This window comes from Ixodes scapularis, unplaced genomic scaffold, assembly GCF_016920785.2.
Source record: "Ixodes scapularis isolate PalLabHiFi unplaced genomic scaffold, ASM1692078v2 PGA_scaffold13__105_contigs__length_92229423, whole genome shotgun sequence".
Taxonomy (NCBI): domain Eukaryota; kingdom Metazoa; phylum Arthropoda; class Arachnida; order Ixodida; family Ixodidae; genus Ixodes; species Ixodes scapularis.
The window spans coordinates 32235490-32249900 of record NW_024609839.1 but is presented as its reverse complement, the minus strand read 5'-3'; the positions used below and the strand labels follow the sequence as shown (position 1 = coordinate 32249900).

Here is a 14411-nt window from a genome sequence, read left to right as displayed (position 1 = left end):
CGCTGACGTGACGTCAGTGACGTTCGAAACAAGATGGCACCTGTCGCTGGTGAGGCGTCCAAGGCGCTGTAGTCCTAGCGCTGTAGTCTCAGCTTTCGACAAATCAACAGAGAAACTTCGTGTTCACGTCTGTCACTTGAATCCGCCGCGAAAAGAATTGACTCGTAAATTTAACGCGCTTCACACCGGTGATTCGGTTCGGGTAAAGCGCGAGACACATGCGCGAAAGAGCCATGCGATCCGACGTGCGAACCGCCGGAACGACGTCAGAGGGCGAGGGTTTTCGTCGCACCGGAGCGTCGGACGGGGGCTCCGTCCGGCGCCCGCATGCGTCCAACTTGCCAGATATCGCCGCACGGACGGTCCGATTTTCGGAAGGCCGCAGTGGCCGCAGCCAATGAGCACGGATGGCGAAGGTCATGTTGTCAAGTGACTTTCGGACCGATCGGGCGAGGAGGCGCAATGTGGTTCGGGGAAGCGGATGTGGCGGTGCGCGGTGCGTCACGCGCGGCGAGTCGTGGTTGTGAAGAAAACGGACGCCATTGAGTTTTCCCGCGCGCACAAAGCGAGCTGCTGATTTCTAACGCCAAAGCAAGCCTGCCTTCTGGGACCGATCGAGCCCGTCGAAACCCGAATATACTCCGTTTCACCTTCATCCATTTGGTAGAGGGACACCCGAAACTGGGCGGAGCAGAACGGAGCGACGCAACGACGCGTCGGAAACCATGTGTCGTGAACCGTCCTGTGCGGCGATTCGGAGCAGCCATCTTCCCGACAGTTCGCACGCCGGATCGGAGAGTCTTGACGCGCATGTGTCTCGCGCTTAAGAGTTTGTTTGTTATTCCGGGTGCCACAGCCCAAGCTCGTTGCCTTATCAGTCTCTGCCTGTAGAACGTCGGAACCCGCCCCTGATCGACCGAAATGTCAGCTTTTCTACCCACTAGGATAGTCGCGTGAACTATTGAAAGCTTTCGACACCGTGCATGACTACCACGAAGGCCGATAGAGACGTCGTGAGCTTCATTGCGTAGCCAACGCTCTGCCGCGGAGGGGGCAGGGTACCTGCGCCAGCTCGACCTGTCACGTTTACTACTAATAAAATAAATAAAGGGAACCTACTCAAGGAATAAAGTGTACGTAGCAGACAATGCAGAAATAATCCATACGGCGTTTATTTGAGCTTAATGTCAAACAAACAGTAAACTCGATCGACGAGCAAGTGACGAGAGGAGGGTCCGCCACCAACGAAGCCACGACCGGCTAGCACCGAACACATTCCCCCGCACCACAGTCCACCCCACCGCTCACAACTTCGAAAATGATAGCAGCAAACAACAACGAGGGGAGAAAACTGGCCCTCTATACCAAAAACAAGGTCAGCTATTCATGCGGGGAGGGGCCCCTTCCAAGAAAAAGTCGGGGGCATCCTGTTCTGAGTCAGCAAGGCGCGCCAAGCTGGGCTTTGCTTGTGGGCGAAGTCAAGGCAATCACAGGCGAGTTCGGCGGGTCCATGCTTCTTTTTTCGCTGCCTGAAGTCGTAATGCGCGCGAACATCCCGGAGAAAAAAATTCCGAGTGCCAAAAAAGGAAAAGTTTGGCTTTGAATCTTGAATTAAGGTGAATTTTGGATTGTAAAATAGGGTTGCCAAACGCAAGTCTCCAAAGATCACGCGTGATCGCCGAGAAACCGCCAACCGCCTCTCGATGTATCTGAACGGGGTCGCTCGCGAACCGCATCCGCGACCGCTTCGCGAACGCGGATCCGCTTTCAGTCTGAATGCGCTAATAAAGAGTACGGTGTGTATACGGAAGTCTATACACTAACACGGTGTTTACAAACAAGCCCGTTTTCCCCACACCCAGAGCGGGCACTGCGCTTGCGCAGAAACCAAATTTCAGAGGAGTTAAGCGTTTTCGCGTGCACAGTACCGACAGCAGCGCCACCGCAGAGACGTGACGTCAGTGAGTTGAGTTGGTCTATACGGTACCATCTTACATGGGCGTAAGAAGGGTGACTGCCCCCCAAACAGCGCATCGCCTGTGTTTAAGCACGCGGTACATTCAAGAACGTAACGAATCAGAACACGCGATGACAGCCGCGAATGGGCTTAATTTTTCAGAACAACCGAGATTAAGAAGAAAAAAAAATCCGGTCCAAGTGGGCTCCAACTCTTTTGGTCCAGGTGGCAGCAGCGTGTGTTCCCAACAACGCCACGGAAGCGGCAGTAACCTAGCTTGTTTTCAGTTTAATATTGAAGGGCCATATAATTTTCGCATTACGTGTGTAATGATAAAGCAGTTAAAGACCGCAAGCATTTGTTGTTTTTTTTTTAAATCAGATGTATCTTTTTTTTTTCTTTTGTGCTCCAGACAGTTTTTTATTATTTTTTTTTTTTTTTGCTTCCCGTTTAGCTGTTGATTTCCGTGCCTAGACCATCCCCTCTTGTACTGCTTTGAACCCTATGCCGCATAGGCAATATAGTAATACGTTTTGATTTTGTCGCCATAGGTGTAAAGGCCGGTAAGACACCTAAATAATTTTAAAAAATAAAAAAGAAACACAGAGCAACTTATTTGTCATGGTTATTGCTCGTTTAGCTCAATTTCAAATCGCAGAAATTTTGATCGCTCAGCTTGTAAATTTAATAAACACCAGAGTATATCTTAAAAAGGTTTCCTTCTAGTCCGTTTAACGGCGCCATAAAACAAGCGAGGCAAGCAAGTGGAGGACCAAAGAAAAGCTACGGAACATTAAACGGCATCATTTGAACACAGATCACAATAATACGAATATGGAATGACTAGTCTTGGGGCTTGAAGGATGCGCATACTTATTTTTACGGATTCCGCGCATCCTTATATAAAAAAACAGCAATTCATTTGCTGTGGTTATTGTTCTTGGAGTTCAATTTCAAATCGCAAAAACTTCTGACATCTCAGCTTGTAAATGTAATAAACACCAGAGTATATCTTAAAAAGGTTTCATTCTATCCCGTTTAACGGCGGCATCAAACAAGCGAGGCAAGCAAGTGGAGGACCAAACAAAAGCTACGGAGAGCTAAATGACAGCAATTAAACACAGACCATCATAATATGAAAATAAAATTTGTATTCTTGGGGCTTAAATGTTGCGCCTACTTATTATTACGAATTCCGCGTATCCTTGACTGACGAACAACTTACGAGAAGCTATAAAATATACATAGATATGTATTGTTTCATTGGCTGAATATTCCGAAGGTTTCCACGATCGAAGAAGCCCATTGTTCACGAATAAATAAATACACACAATAAGGAACGTGGAAAAACAGACGAAATTCCAGTTTCGATTATGCTTGCCGAAAAGGTTTTCCCCGTCTTGTTCATTCTGCTACCGGGGGATAGCGAATGCTATGCCGAAGAAAGCGACATGAAGCTCGCCCGCGCACAAAACCACTTTGCCCTCAAGCTATTCAAGGAACTGGGCAGCAAAGACCCAGAATCGAACCTCTTCTTCTCTCCGACCAGCATCTCCGTCGCACTTGCCATGGTCTACGCCGGCGCCAGGGGCAAGTCCGAAGCGGAACTTTCCACTGCTCTCGGCCACACCGCAGCGGGATTGTCCAGCAGAGAATCTATAATGGACTCTTACAAAAATATCCTGGCAAAACAACAGACCGACGACAATGTAAGTTTGATGATAGCCAATGCAGTCTTTGTAAAGAAAACACTGAAAGTTCTTGAAAGTTACCGGAAAGAGCTCGTTGACATTTTTGCGGCAATGTTACGGTTGGTGGACGTTGGGGCAGTCAATTCTGGCATGGAATCAGAAGTGAACGAGTGGGTGAAGAACAAGACCAGAGGCAAGATCTTGGGCTTCAAAATTCCCGCAGACACCGTAATGGCGCTGCTCAATGCCATTTAGTTTAAGGGGCTATGGAAAACCCCTTTCCAACCCAACAATACATCCCCCCTTCCTTTTTACAACAAAGGATCTGAAGAGGTTAAGGTAGAAACCATGACGAGAGTCGGTATGGTACCGTTCACCTCTGAACCCGACTTTGCAGCCATAGAATTGTCTTACGAAGGAGACGGACACTGCATGGTAATCATACTTCCAAGACAGAGAAAGGGCCTTCCCAAACTCCGCGACGCCATAACTGTCGAGAGCATAGAAAAAATCCAGGGAAGTTTGAAAGAGGAGACTGTCAAGTGTCAACTTCCCAAGTTCGACTTGAAAACGGAGTACGGCCTCGTCCCTGCTCTGAAGAAGTTGGGTGTTCGCTCTATCTTCTCTGACGCCGATCTGTCAGGAATCTCTGGCGACAGAGGGCTGACGGTAACCGATGTCCAGCACAAGGCTGCCATTGAGGTCAACGATGAAGGCACGGTTGCCGCCGCCGCAACAGTAATAATTTTTAGACGTTACCCAACACCCTTCGTCGTGGATAGACCTTTCCTCTTCTACATCCGCGAGAAGGCTACCGGCCGTCTCCTATTTTTGGGAGAAGTGCACGAACTCCCAGCCGCTAAGCCCTCCGTTAGTTAGTGCGATTCTGAACCAACAGGTAATGATAGGGTCGAATTCCAGACCCATGCACGAACACAATAAATCGTGTGTTGTGGCACTTCGATACAATGTGATATTTTTCATTCTCCTAATATAGATATTCGTGGCCGTTCATTTTTCCCTTTTTTTTTTTTCTTTTTGATGAGCGAGCTTTTTAGGGGTGCGGTCCCGCAACGCCAGTTTTAAGGGGGCGATGTGGGGTATTTAGTTCATACTGGCGAAACGGAAAACAGCGCAAGGGCAGTGCTTGTCCTGTGTTCACTTCCACTTTGTCCCTGTTTTTTGCGCGCTGTTTTCCCTTTTGTCTGCAGCTGTTCTCGTGCAAAAGAGCAGCTACCTACGCTATGAGCTCAGACCTCCAGCAATTGTGGTCAGAACAAAACGTAAAAATCGTCCTGATCTAATGGCAAGGAATATGCACTATTTTCCTCGTATCCTAGTACCCTAGTAACTTAGTATCCTAGTATCCTAGTACCCTAGTAACCTAGTATCCTAGCTTCCTAGTGAATTAGTATCTTAGTATCATAGTATCTTATTACCTTTAAATCTTAAGATCTTAGTATCTTAGTTACTTATTTGCTTATTTGCTCAGTTGCTTAGTTGCTTATTTTCTTAGTTGCTTACCCCTGAATTCATAGATGTGACTTGATCTAAAGCCGAACTTCGACTTCCTCAAGTCCGCCTTTCCCCCTGTTCGTCTTGAAAGCGCCCAAGGTGGCCTTTCACGTTTCATAGACGCGCTCGCAAAGTTCCTTTGTAAAGTCCCGTTAAAGTCGCGAGCGCTCGCGGTGCTCCCCGCATGGGAGGGAGATTAGGCGGCACTTTTCCCTTTAAAAACTAATCCACCATAAAATAAAAAAGTTCATTCTCTACCTTTGTTTACGTAGCATGTCTTTAAGACACGAAAATCGCGAAAGATGCTGTTGAGCAGGTGTAGAAACTAATAACGTAGGCGTTTCCGACTTCCAATGAGGTTATAAGGGGCAGGAGGTGGTGTCCGTATTCTCCATGCATGGAGCGAACCGTAACGGAAGTAGGCGTGGGCACGAACTCTTCTCAGCCAACGGAGAGCTCGTCAATGGGTGCCGAAATTGATTTTTGGGGCAAACAAATCTCGTTGCCATGGCATTTCCGTGGCAACCCACTTTGTTTGCCCCAAGAATAAAAATCAATGGCGGCGTCGACTGAATCGGTGTCGAACAGCTGAGATTCTGAGCCCAACACTTGCCTGACCAGTAGGAAGTCGACGTGTAGCGGTCGCTATCGACACCGCGCCTGGAGCGTCGTCTAGAACAAGTCGTCATAGCGCGGCTTCAGAAAGCGATCGCGTGTCACTCGTCGTACGCACGAACGCTGAGAATGGCATCGCGCATTGAGAAAGCCGTACAAACCCTGCTTCCAGAAGGTGTTGGTTTCACTCCGCCGTGAAGACAATGTGGGTTCGCATTGAGACATTTTGTGCTGCGCCAATCGAATCGAAAGCCAGCCGCGACAGCGAGCAGACAAAGCAGACCGCATGCACGGAGCATACGTAGACTAAGCCTAAAGCGTGAAACAGATGTACGACGAAACCTTCCGATCCGACGTGCGAATTGTCGGAATGACCTTGGGGGGAGAGGGTTTTCGTAGCACCGGAGAGCGTTGAATACTCTTGCCTCCGACCGTCGTATTGCCTGATCGGACGTCGGATTGGACGATTTCATCGTACATGTGTTTCGCGCTTAAAGCGCGAAACACATGTGCGACGAAATCTTTCGATTCGACGTGCGGACTGCCGGACTGACATTGGGGGGGGAGAGGGTTTTCGTAGCATCGGAGAGCGTTGAAAGCCCTCGTCTCCGACCGTCGTATTGCGTGGTCGGACGTCGAATCGGACAGTTTCGTCGTACATGTGTTTCGCGTTTAACGCAGTCGACCAAGCCGACCGAGCAGCGAGCAGACGCTGGGAGCTTGGTTGGATTTAGTTTGGATGAGAGCGGTTCGGTGCGCTAGGCAGTCTGGGATCGGGTTCCTTTTCCGGCGTCGCTGGGCGTCACGTCATGCCGGGTCCTGCTCTATTTAAACGTCCTTGAGGCGTTTCCTAGACAAATGTCTGTTTCCGTCTAGCAACGTCGCTCATTTGGGCGACGGCTAATGGCGCTTGTTCATTTTGCTTCTCTCGTCGGCATCCCTCGCTTCTGGCCACATTTGGCTTCGACGTCTCCTTCGCTGCAAACACTCCGGAGGAGCTTCAACTACGATTCACCGAAGACGAGAAACAAATGCTTATCAGGAATCAACAAGCATGAAAAGGTATACGAGTGAGTGCCTGAGTCCTGCACTGCATCCACAAGCCTCAACGCAGTTTATAGTCCTCATAAAATCTTCCCACGGTACTCCAATGATGAAAAAAAAAACGCTTGGAACTCCCGATGTCGAAGGAAAGGAATTAAAATTGAAGCGGTGCTCAAAGCAGGTGAGTATTCTCCAACACTTCCTTTTTGTAAACTATGCAGTGTTGGCTGAGAGTTCTGTCGGATATGTGAACTTAACTATGCGGCCTGGCCTAAGCACTCTTTCGGCTGTTTTAAACGTTTCTGTGTTGCTTGCATGTTCCCACAAACGCGTCTTTTAATGGGAGTAACTACATAAAGAGTTGGGCGGCCAGGAAGTATATACCTGGTGTCAGAATTTTCGCAGCTATATTTACCTCGTCAAGCTGTCACTTACAGAAACACATGCCCAGAACACGTTGAGCATGAGGCAGTAGAATTGTCACTGATGTTCGGCGCGCAGCGGCAGGGTTCTTAACCTTCTGTAATCAAGACATTTCTCCTTGAAATTTTCATTTTTCTCTTTTGCCTCTGATCATTTCGGCTGTTTGTAGTAATCTCGATGATGTCACTCTCTCATTTGTGGCATTCACAAATTCAAATAAAAACATTTTATTTTTTTTTTTATTTATTTATTTAAGTCCCTGCATCGCCGTTAGGCATTATGCTGGAAGGTACAGTCAGCATGGAATGAAACCCAAACGCCGGAACGCGTGGCCATCGACACAGGCTGCCCTACCTGGAGGGCCTCTGAGAACTAATGAAAATGCGCCAGTGTGGGAGGGTGAAGGTCCTACTAAGATGTGCTCGCACCTCGCGCGGCGCGTCTGGGACTTCGCGTTTCGCCGGTGGCGCGCTGGAAGCCCCGCCACTCGGGGTGCCTTCGTGTCGCCGCACTGTCACATGGTTCACACCAGGCGGCCGCTTAACCTGGCTATCGCTCTTTGCGATAGGCCCCGTTCAGACAGGGTGATGCATTTACTCCGCTCCGGAATCGATACGCCTGGCATATCGGTGCTTACCAAAGAGAGCGTCAGCGAGCAATTCATCGCGTTTTACAAGCATCGAGGCACGTAGCCAGGGGAAAGGCCCATGGGGCCCCAGCCCCCCCCCCCCAAAAAAAAAAAAAAAAAAAAAATTCCATTTCGCTGGGACCTTTACTCCCCCCTCCCCCTCATACAGCATTTTGTCATGGGCGCCCCCCCCCCCCCCCCCTCGAAACAAAATTCTGGCTACGTGCCTGTAAGCATCGACTCATAACCTCGCACGGAAACATGCGCATCGCTTATAAAAACCAACCCATCCCCGTCGGTCTGTTGCAGCATTTTTTTAGAGCGGAGCTCTTAGGCGCCCGTTTCGAACTTGAGCGGCGTCGGCGTCGGCGTAACCGCAAGCCCCCCCCCCCCCCCCCCCAAGGACCTCGGGAGGACCTCCGGAGGACCTCGGGTTCCCTCGGGAGGACCTCAGGTTCCTTCGGGAGGACCTCGGGCAGAGCCATATGTACTGGGAAAGTTTGGCGAGTAGGCATGGCCACGTAGCCAGCCTCCGGCGCTGACGCGGGCTACACTCTCAATAAAAAGGGTAGTCGTAGGGTACTATATTTGGGGTAGTCAGAAGCCGTCACAGATATCACTACTCCGCCCCCCCCCCTTAGTTGTACTAACTTCCCCATGGGTAGTCAAACGGCACGCAATCAACGGCTAGTCACAGTGACCACCCCCAAAAGCAACATGGCGGCTGGCAAGCGAGAGTGGAGCAATACGAGTAAGGCCTAGCGAGCTGGACTGCTTTTTGCTAAAATACGATTCGCAAGTGCGTACGCCCGTTCGCTGCCTTCCGTGCGCACTAAAGCACTCCAAAACGCGCCTCGAAGCACCTGCACCGCGCCTATTCCGAGCAGGGGCGACGATGTAAGGGGGGCATTCTAAGGAGTTTGTCCGCAACTGCTTTCGCGCGGCCGGCTGCATTTACCTCGCGGCCAGAAAACATTCAAAGAAGGAATCGTATAGCGACAAATGGAATGATGTCTTTATTGAACAGAGCATCTGCTTGCTGTGTTTGCCGCAAGTGATCCGGCGTTTTCGGTTGACAGCGGCGAGGCGAAGCATCACCGATTCAAGCCGCGTCGGTTCCGATCGTTCAACGCCTCTCCTCACCTTTTAGCATTCATTATCCACTTTCAAGTCCCTGGTAATCCTCACCGCGACTGTGCACGCACTAATCACTGTGCTACTACTTCGGCTAGTGTGGCCCCCTTTTTCTTTGCCCATCTGTGTTCTTTAGATGCCGCTTGGCGTCTCGATATTGCTGCCTTAACCTCTTTATCCCACCAGCTTTTGGGCTTGCGTTTTAGTTTTCTTCATCCTTGTTTGATTCAATATTTCTCTAACTCTCTTTTGAAAACACTTAGTCTTCATATGTCCATTCTCTTTCCGGTTGCTTGGATACAATGTTCTCGATCTGCTTAGATGCCTCTTGTAACTGTTTAACATTTACGTTATTCCTACCCTCTTGTTTTTGATTTTGCACTTCTGGTTTTATTGTGCCAAATCTGATTTTGATTCTCTTATGGTCGTTCCCCAGACCTTAGACCTACATACCTCCTAATCTGTTGTATATTTTACGCGACATTAAACAGTAGTCAATGGTCGAGTGCGAGTTCTTTCTTTCCCATGCTATTTTTCCATCACATTTCATTTGAGCGTTAACCCATTGACCCATTAACATTAACCCATTAACCTTTGCAGAACGCCTCTAACATCCTCCGTGTTGTATCTGCATGTCCATCAAAGTCTTCCAAATATGCATTCACGTCCTCATTTACACCGGCGCCCTCAGGGCTCCGGGGCTCCGCAAAAAATGTTTGATGTGACATCCAATCCTATCGCCTACCGTGCTCCCAGTGGTTTCACTGTAGTGGATGCCCATTGTAAAAGGGTCGGAGCGAGGTTCGTGCACCGCCCTGTTTACTTTCATTACTCCATACTCAAATTGTTGGCTCAACCCCCTTATCACCCGGTTAGCTTCCACCACCCACTTCTCTATCTGCAAGGACTGTCCCCAGACCTCTGGGACGGTGCATATTTGCACATGCACAGTCTCAGAGACGTCCCTCAGCTTACGTAACCCCAACTCTATCTGCCTGGCGAGGTTCTGGCTCCGTCCCTTTAACACATCCTTTAGTCCTGCGTGTACAAACACTAGGTTCTCTCCTTCCCTGTTTTTCCACACCTCCACCTTCGCTTTGGCCATAGCATCTACCATGCACTTTCCTGACTGAGCCATACGGTTACCCTCCCATCCCCTTTGACCCTGTCCAGCAGCCCCTCCTTAACCCTTGTTACGTATGAGTCTCCGACCACCAGCACCCTCTTAACCCCGACTGCCTGTCTTCACCCCCTCCAGCTCTCTGTGCTTTCTCTGCCTCAAGTTCTGCTGCCTTTCTCAAGCCCTGCTGTACTGCAGTACTATACAGCTGTGCAGGCTCCTTTCCTACGCAGTCAATCACCTCGTCACTATTTAACTGGCCCCCTTTGTCTGCCCCCCCTCCCTCGCCGTCTTCTCTGCCACCTCACCCTTTTTCTTATTAACTACTCCTGTCAGTTGCTGCACCATCTCCTCATACTTCTTCTTATGCTCTTCCAACTCCGCCTTCCACTCTTCCCCTAAGCTCAACCTCGGCTCTCTGTTCCTGTTATCGTCTCAGCTCTCCCGCCACGCTCCCTACCTTACTTTCCCATTCCCTGGTCATCTCCCCCACATCCGCTTCGGCCCTCTTATTCATATCTCCGACCTGCGCCTCGAGCTGAACCCTCTTCTCCCGCTCTACCCGTATCTCCCACTTCGACTCCTGAACCGTATCCGCCCATTCCCTTCCTATTCTACCAAAACCAAGTTCTACATTCTCGCAACTCCGACAGGTAAAGTTGCTCTCTTCGGCTTCTGCTACAGTTTTGAGCTCCAACTCCATCATGCAGCACCAACGGCCACACTCCTCAGATTCTACATCGGGTCCCCCTTTTACATTAGCCTGCGCATTTTTCTTCCTTCGCATATTCACCATTGCCTACGGACACACAGCGCGACCCCACGAAAAATATCGCACCAAAACCAAAAAAAGCCTGGGTAACGTCTCTGTCCACAAAACCAACTAGCCCGCCAAAAGTTTCAAACGTGCCGGTGTTTTGGTCTTGTGACCCTACCTAAAAAGCCTGCTGTAACCCAACTATCCTATTGCTACTTTAAAAACTGCTTTCTGCTACCTCATAAAACCACCAGAGTTAGAGCAAAAATGCTTTACAGCAGGGTGGTAAACCTGGAGGATCAACCCCAATGGGGTGTGCCCGCGCAACACCACCAATGAAGCAGATCCAACAAGCAAGCCTATCCTATCGCTACTTTAAAAAGTGCTTTCTAGTACCCATAAACACACTCGCAACTAAACTAAATACACCAAATATTGCTTAGCTTCGCAGGAGCTTTGGAAAACACGTCCTCTTTGTCAGCTGATAAGCAGCTGACTGGTGAGACATATTGATGCCTATTTCGGAACACAAAAAGGGAAGGTAGTGAGTGAGCTTTGGTAATAGCACACTCATTCGTGTTTTCTTTTTCATGTCTTGTCATAAAGTGGAGCCAAAGGTTTTTTTTTTCACATTGCTCGGCTGCCCGAGGTTGAAAATATTTGTACAAAACATGGGAGTGCACAGCAGTATACTTCCTTCATACTTGACGATGTCGAATTTAAAAATTGTCAAATGGTTCATTAAAGTCAAGCTTTCATGAAACAATTTTTTTATATCATTATTAGTATTTGATGTGTACAGCAATAATGGACCTCCTTTCTTAATGCATATTCCAAAGCTGAAATTACTTCTCTTAAAGGGGCGATCGGGAGCTTTCTAAGACGGCCTATTTAGGGCCGTAGCGTAACACATTCTATGTGCTCTAAGCATCCCAAATATTTAAGTTTAAATCATGTGCAGCTTAGTTCACTAATAAAAATGTGATAAAAGATAGTGAATCTCAGACATACAAATGGCGGCACTGAACCCGGCCGAATGTAGGTGAGGAACGAACGGGGCTCATCAGACAATCACAAGCGATAGCTTCACGTCCGGACAAGCAGCCAACGAGCCCTGCTCGTCTGCACAAGAGGCCCTCGCTTGCAATTGACTGACAAGTGTATTTCGCCGTTCCACCCTATTCGCCTTGATTCGGTTCAACCGCATTCGCTATCTTTGATCAGATTTTTTAATAGTGAAATAGGCCACACATGATTGTAAGTTTTGGACTTGTGGGATGTTACAGCACATAGGTTGAGTTAGGAACATAAATAGGCCATCCTGGAATACTAGAGAGTGCTCCTTTAATTTATTTCATTTTTTATATATATCTACAGTTCAGCATTTCAGTGAAACAAAGCAGGCACATGATTGCAGACGAAAGTGGAGAGTCCATTTGTGTTGCCTGTATTTCTCCACTTTTTGTGCATTTTCTTGACAGTGTTACTCACTGCAGATTCATCTTGGACCTGGCATCAAAATGCGAGAGGCAGCATTTACACACGCCGTGGAAAAGGCTGCCACTCCTGGCCGCTCTCTCAGAATGGTCAGCCGATCACTGTGGGAGCCTGCGGAGCTCTTCGACAAGGGTGTGTCAGGGCAAGCCTGCAGGCGTCTCCTCTAGGAGGGTAAGGTGGGAAAACAGCCCCTACCACACCAGGTGGGTATTTCTGATCAACCTGGAAGGGCACAGCATCTGTTGTGGCTGCTGTGCTTAGCTCTGAACAAAAAAAAAAGAATTGGTTATGAGGATATTTATACAGCGTGTAGTTGGTCTGCCATTAAAGTTCCGACGAGTCACACGCTGTAGATGAGCAGCGTGTGACTCGTCGCAACTTTAATGGCAGACATAATGTTTGTATAGTGTGAGATGATTTACTATGATTTGAGATTTTTATGAACCTATTGTTGATTTTGCCTTGTGCAGCACACATGTACAGTGAGAGGCACTAAGAGGTCAGACAAGGTGAATCTGGGCAGAGCGGGAGAAATGCCACTTTGGGTGCAGCGCTTTCTTTGCTCACTGGAAGCGAGGCCACGATGTTCGATCTGCAGTCAAACCTGATATTATCGAACCCGGTTAATTTAAGGGCACATGGTAAGGTAAAATTGAAAAAAAAAACGATTTTAGTTTTTTTCGCAATTTGAAAAGTTTAGTTCTTTCTGCACATTTTCCATTGTCCCAGTGTTTTTGGAAAGCTATATTTCGGGCTGAGAATCACTTCTTCCGAAAGCAAGTAGTAGCGAGGTGACTACGCCTCCTTTTGGGATACACTCCCTGTTTATTGATGAATTCTCCAACAAAACAAAATCAACACAAGACCTAAAAGCTTGTCCAGTAACAGATAATCAAAAAAAATTATTTCGCAACTATTGCATAGTTTTTTTTCAACCAAGACAATCACGAGACGCTGTGCACGTATTTCCCAGGTGTGTAACGTGTGTACATTCAAGTGTTTGTGTTTTCATAACGACAAAATGGCGCCATTGAATGCTGTTCCATTATTCAATGGTGGCAGCATTGCACAAGCCAATGTTTTGAAGTTTTGTGGATGGAACCCTGTCTGGAAAGCCATCAACTGGCTGAGGGAAGTTGACATCACTCCAATATACTTTACGGACCAAGCGACATGGCAGGTCACAAAAGAGGCCCAGCAAGCAAGGCGATAAGCCTAAAGGCGGAGATATGACTTTCGCAATGCCTTTCAAGCTGGCGGCTATTGAAAAAATGACTGTAAGGCTCTTGGTGCCAATAGAAATTCGTTTTTCACCAGTTTTTTTACTTTAAACACAATTATCTCAAAACAGTGTTTTTTAGTACATAGGTACCATTTCTTCCTTAACCTAACATTATAGGGGGTTGATTTTTTATTCCTACCACATACATGGGTGTTCAAAAATACTGAAATAAAATTAAAAATGTGCCCCTAGCAGTTTTTGAGTTACAAAGTTTTTAATAGATGAAAAAAAACTAAAATGTCAGTACTAGAATAAAAAAATATTTAAAAAAAACTTATTTTAGATTGGTTCGAATAATTCTAGTTCAGTGGATAAAACACAATATTTCGAACAAAATGATATATGCATGACAGAAATACTCCTAATAGTCACCGAGAAAACTGTTCCTCAATATGGCCTCAAATGCATGGGGAGTATAGGACTTACCTTGTGCCCTTAAACCATTTGTAAATGGACTGGTAGGTGCAATAAAAATGCATAGCGAAAAATGCAATTACATAGAACGAAAATTGCAGCGTCTCCCCATGGACCGATCTGCCAAGAGCGCTGTTTAGCTCTGCAAGCTGGCTTTCCCCCAGCATGAGAATCATCCTTGGGGGAGAGCCAGCTTGCAGAGAAAGCTGGCTTTTTTTTCTTTTGAGCAGCCGCGTCGGCCGCCCAGGAGTAAAAAAAAAAGTCTTGTGGGGGGAGAGGGTGAGCCGGTAAACGAAGAAGCGGCCACTATCTAACTGCAGTCGGCGTCCCTCAT

At 47.8% G+C, this 14411-nt stretch overlaps 1 pseudogene; it reads left to right on the top strand.

Annotated features, from left to right (window-relative positions):
• The first annotated feature begins 3330 nt into the window (after nucleotides 1–3330).
• Nucleotides 3331–4527, top strand: LOC115317388 (annotated as a pseudogene).
• The last annotated feature ends 9884 nt before the right edge of the window (nucleotides 4528–14411 follow it).